The sequence below is a fragment of the Bradysia coprophila genome, chromosome II (genome assembly GCF_014529535.1).
Source record: "Bradysia coprophila strain Holo2 chromosome II, BU_Bcop_v1, whole genome shotgun sequence".
Classification (NCBI taxonomy): Eukaryota; Metazoa; Arthropoda; class Insecta; order Diptera; family Sciaridae; genus Bradysia; species Bradysia coprophila.
In genome coordinates, this window is record NC_050735.1 from 9,333,402 (window position 1) to 9,339,805 (window position 6,404).

Below are 6,404 nucleotides of genomic sequence, written 5' to 3' on the forward strand. Positions count from 1 at the left end.
TTGTTAATTTGAGATTAATTTTTTTGATAGGTTACACTTAGGGCATTTGTATAAGGAGATATTCTTGTTGTTCTTTGAATAAACCAAATTGAAATTGAAGTCTTCGTATAATTGGACAAGATTAATCAAACATCAATTGTTGAAGGAAGAAGTGCGTTTCAAACTCTGTCCAGTGTCTCCGTGGAGTTATCATCCTAGGGCAGTATTGCTTATGTTGGTTTTACATGAAAACGTCGTTTTAAGACAGTATTGACAATTGAATAGTTATTTTCCTGACGAATGCTAAAAGGTTTTTTTTAACAAATGAAAGCCCTCAAGCACGAGCCGAAGACAAGTTCTGGAATCGAATTTGCTAAAAAAAAACTTTAATGTTTTTCCTAAACGACGTCGAAAATGCGTGATTTCAACACTAGTTAGGAAATATTTATTTATGCAATCGAGATGCAAAGTACTTTACAAAGTTGATTTCGTTAGGCGTTAGAGGAAATTTACCCCAAAAATATGTGGAAATCAGCTTTAGCCGACTCCAGATACACGTAATTAATGTAAGAATTGCTTCAAATAACTTAAACCACTTATTTATGAAGATTGGATAACAATTCCACTCATCCTAAAGGAACGGGCACTTGAAGATAGATAATAAATTGAAAATTTCGTCGTAGAGTGACCTTGCTGCAAACAATATGTCGCAGCAGATAGTTGTTGTGGGACTGTTATGGCAAGTGTGGTATTGTTGTAAAGCTTAGACTGCAGTCTGATCAGGCATTATTGTTTTGTTGCAGACAGGACAACCTGTGTATTACAGATGAGTCCAAGTTTCGCCGAGGATGCTGAATTTTTTTTTTTGAATTTGTACAATTCAGACAAATTTTCTAAAATCCATTCTCGGCGTTTCATAGAGCATGGAATCCTTTACTAATATCACCATTAAAAGAGTTTCCAACTCTCTTCTTCTTGGACATATCACCATTCAAAGATGTCGAATTTTCGACTTGAACTGGCTGTAGCTACGTTTTCAGGTTGTCGAGGGAAGCCATTTTAACACGAATGAGCTTAGAATTGGTCCCTATATCCGTTGATATAACAATCTGTATTCAAATTGACTCGTTGGTCCCGCACGGCCATTAGTGCCGGTCCTCCAAAACGGTTGGATGGATCCGCGAACTGAATATGGTTTCTAATAGTACTCGAGTCCCTCAATAAGAACATGAAAAAAAATCAGAGGTGGTGTCGCGACTCTATTTAAGTTTTGTTCAACCCCACCGTGCGCAGGCCGTGTGACATAATCCACATTGTGAGCCTAACAAAGTATGTACTTTGAATCGAGTTGCATATAACGTTTTATGCCACAGAGGCATATAAAGTTTGCAAATTTTGCATATTATGATACAGAGTGGCATAAATGGTTTTTACATGCTACATAAGTTGAAAGCTCACACGAAAACTTCTACTTTTCACCTTTTTATCCCCAGTCATGTAAAATACTATTATTTGTTTCGGGAAGGACCGTATTTCATAAACAGATAACGGATTGGACCGGATTCCGGCGAGATATAAATCCGTTGGGTTTTCTCTGATTGAGTTTCAGAAATCCATACCGGTTGGAGTTTGGGCGGCCTTTTGAAAATGCTCTCCCATCTCTATGTTACACACACACATATTTCAGGAAAATAACAAAGCGTATGCCTCATGATAGAGTTGTGATAGAAAAGAGTACCAGCGCATTTAATTATAGTCAGAAACTGTACAATTTTACAAAAATATCGTTACGAAATTGATCTATTATTTACGCTGTCCTTCCACAAATAACATAAGAAGACGTTTAAAAGAAGGTTGGAGTAGAGCACGACATTTTTATATCAAGCGACAGGCGTTCAAAGTGCTAAAAATCATTTAATTAACAGAATTGAAACTTAATTAATTAATTCACGTGAAAGCTGTTAACATTACAATGTGTATACACAGACCGAGAGATTGACCAAACCGTATTTTTCTGATTTAGCGTACCCGAATTTGATGACTGTGCCAAAGTAATAAAATATTTGACAAATAAGAATCGTCAACATTACCTTACAGATCAAATACACTACTTGCAGTAGTCATTAGCACGTCTAAATCACGTTTAAATACATCAAATTAAGAAATTTCGTTTAGTGTTGTTTTACAATTCAACGAATTTGTTTGCTGTTTAAAAATATCATCGACGAAATTTAAAATTTTATTTTGATGACGACGAATTTTTAAGCATATTTTACAGAGTCGTTGTAGATAGATGCTTATATTATTATATGCATGTGTCTGGAATAGAACTGCGACGAGCATAGCTGAAATGAATCATAGCTCCAAACCGTTTCCTCCACTTGTACTATATTTTCTGTTATTGATCTGAGTGGTCAAGGTCAAGGTGGTCAAATAGAAACAAAATGAGAAAACAAAAAAGTTTCTAGTCAAATACCACTATCAGTAGAGAGATTACAGCAACAGCTCTTTCCTCTATTCTATGTCAACTATAACGACAGAGTACGATTCACGATTTCACTGAAAGATTTATTAATTAAATTCTGTTGTCGGAATTGCTCAGCGTATTTCCTTCATTACCAGATATTTCGTCTACATTTCATAGACATTCTCAATGGCCTAAAAACAACAATAAATACACTTTACCCTAACAGTCGTAAAATTACATTGTCTTCCTCATTGATACTCTTTCATTCAAATATCCTTACATTTGTGTTCACTCTGTAACAATTAAAGCATACAATTCACGCCGTAAGTGTGCTTAAAATTTGAATTTTAAGTGAACGATTCGATGAAAAAGTGAACCGAAAAATACATTTCAACGCTTCATTGTATGAAAATGACGCTACGTTAGAAAGACCTCCGCACTTTCCATTTTGAATTTGGACCGCACTTACGGCGTGAATTAACTATCGTCAAATAATACATTTAAATTCGTTTACATTTCATCTAAACTCCAAATTCAGGTTCCATTCTTGAAACTTAAACTTAAATTTAACAAAATCAAACTAAAATTACTGAAACATGTCGCTTTTCTGTAATACTGAAGTCATACGCATTTTATATGACGTATTTGACTAAACTTCGTCGAGTTTAAAATTTATTATTTTTCTGATGGCATTGGCTTTGTTGCAGCTCGTCATCTTTCGGTGAAATAGTGAATCGTTCTCTGTCGGTAGAGTCGACATTAGAATAGAGGAAAGAGAACTGATGCCGTTATCTCTCTCCTGCAATAGGGGAACACCGAAATAATAAAAAACATAGCTAACGCCGACCCGTACGAAACACCTATTCGTATCAAAAGCCTTTAATGTGAAACTCTTCATTTCTCTTACTTCATTTTCTTCTCTGCTGAAAAACTATTCTCCCTTTAAAATCACTTACATTATCCACTCTTTGCCTTGTTATCATATACAACTAAATTGCCGGAGGCAATATAGACAGCCCCGTACGAAGTCAAATTTCATAAATTCCTATTTAAACAGTGAAATAGTGAAATATAGGTAAATATAATATTTCACTATAAATAAACATTTCACAGATGAATATGCTATTATATAGCTCAATATAAGTGAATATAGGTATATATAGATGTCCATATATGGAATGCCTGAAGTACCTATCTAATAAAGCTAAAACAGACGAAATATGTTCAAATGTGGCCGATCTACAAGCAAAAACTGCTTGCCGCCCTGTGCCTGTTCCACACCAAGGGGTCTAACTCACGAGTCGGTCATCCGATTTCCATAAACTTTTTTTTGTCGATCGGTATTGTAAATACCTTTTATTTGACGTATCACTTACAAGTTTAACGTTTAAATGTCCGGAGATATCTTCGAAAAACCGTAAAGCACTTATTGGGCCAGAGCTCGGGAGGGGTCGATCCAAAATCACTCATCTTCGAACTTAGCCTGTCTTTTGACATTACCAAACGGAAAAAAAAAGAATTTTCAAAATCGGATGCGTTTTACTCAAGTTATCGTGCAGACTGACAGACGGACAGACAGACGGACATTTTTTTTCGCGGATTTGGCATCTCTAGACAACCACAATAGGTTTCCCCTTACTCAGGGAGTCCAATTCGACGTGTTACAAACGTATGCGTAAACCATAAGACCCCAGTACTTCGTACGGGTCTAAAAAACAATAAGACGCAATCAACACTAAAATTCATCACTAGGGTGGCGGCACCAGTCTCCGAACTTATTAATGGAAGAACAATAGGTACATATCCGGACCCGAGACTGGTACATACATGTCCGGAAACCACGCCATAAATTTCTCAAGTTGGAACATCAATTCCATCGAGCCATCAACATTTAGCAAATTCATTGTTAAATAGGGAACGCAACCGGTTTTTTCAGTAAATTTAGTTTAGGAAGCTCCAGATTTTTGTCTGTGTAGCTTAAGTGACAATCGAGTGGTAGTTTAGTATCTGTAGACATCTGACTTTCATCACAAAAAATAATTGTTTAGTTAGTTAGTAAAATATTGGAACTAGAGCTCTTTTTGTAGATTGAAATTTGGAAAATGTACCAGTTATTTACCGGTTATTTTAGCGTCATTTAATAGCACGAAAAGAGCTCTAGTTCAAAATGTTGCTAATTAACTAAACAATTATTTTTTGTTACTAAATTTACCGAAAAAACCGGTTACATTCCCTATTCTTAAATCTATTAATTCATGTGCGTTACGTTACAAGGCCGGACTGGCTACCAAAACGTCAACAAAAATTGATAAAGTCCACCGGGCGAAGTCTATCACGTCGATATTTTGATCATAAATTTCACTAATTAAGATAACATCAAACCTCACCTTGTCGTCGTTGTCGACGGTATTTGACTGGATGTTGTGTAGATATACCCAATTATAGTTATTTGTTTACTGAGTGTAGAAAATAGCAAATTTCAACAATGCCGCAATTTCCCTTGAGTTGGAACTTAATATTTCTTACAGAGGTGAACAAAACGTTTTTCATGTATCGGAGCCGAAAACGGGCGTTTTGCAGAACTTTTCTCGGATTTTCGATGTCTTATAAGAAAAGTTGTGTACACATCTGTTGTATCCGGTTGATTTTAGGCACTTTCGCTTGTCGCCCTGCCTTCGTTCGGGAAATCGCCTAAATTGCCTAAAATCTACTATTACCCATAGATACGTAAATAACTATTTGATGCGTGCACGTTGTGTTTTGCCGTTTTCCTCCACGAAAACATCGATTCACCATCGAAAACATTACCAAAGTGACAGTTCGAATGTGAAAAGTTCTATTTTCTTCCCACGGTAGAGGATTTTTAGATTTATCAGGGTGGGACGATCACCTAGGTGATCTTGAAACACAGATCTTGTGATCCTTTGTTTCCTTTCCGGTCATCATTTAAATCAAGACAACCTTCCGGTAATTGCACCAACCACTCTCCTTATGCATTTACAGTCCATGCTGAGCAAATCTTTAGCCCATCTAGCGTTCGGCCTCGGGAAGAATCGCTTCGTGTGAGCGCCTCCCTCGTACGCATTCCAGCGCTCCAAGTGTTCACCCTCCACCCATTTCGATCTCGCTTTTGCGCATATCGAATCGGGTATAGGTAGGTACGGTTCAAGCCCGTCTACGAGAGCAGCAGAGCCTGCTTTGGCAAGCTCATCCGCCTTCTCGTTTCCATCCACGCCAGAGTGTGCGGGGACCCAAACCAGGCAAATCCGGTTATTTTGACCCACCGAGTTTAGGTAGTCTTTAAATTCTTTGATTAGCTTGGAGATCGCTACGGGTGACGATATTGCGATATTGTGGCAGACGCTCTGGCCTTAATTACCAGGTCCAGAGGTGGCAAATTTAGTAGCACTTCCATGGCCGCAGTCGCCGTGGTTTTCATGGCTCCAGTAACACAGATGCATACTAGCCTCTGAATATCACCCAGTTCCTTCCTAGCTCTTTCGATGTCGAGTCTAGGCCACCATACCACGGAACCGTGACTCACCATGGGACTAATGACAGCCTCATATAGCCACAGAATAGCCTGCGACCTTAGACCCCAGTTCCTCCCAAAGGAGTTCCTGCAGATCCAAAAAGCCGCTAGAGCTTTCTCGCCTTGTCCTTTACATGCGCTATCCAGTTGAGTTTGCTGTCAAGTATGACCCCAAGGTACTTTACCTGAGAAGAGAGCGCTAAGTCAACATTAAAGAGCCTCGTATTACCCACGAGGTCGGATCCTTTGTGCCTTCTGCTGAACAACACTAGGTCCGTTTTTCCTGGGTTAACTCTAAGCCCTTTCGCGTTACACCAGCGCTCCACTATCTTCAGTGCGACTCTGACCCGATCGCCTAGCGTACTCTCAAAGCTTCCTCTGACTAGGATCGTTAGATCGTCCGAGTAGCCTTGGGCGTAGATTCCC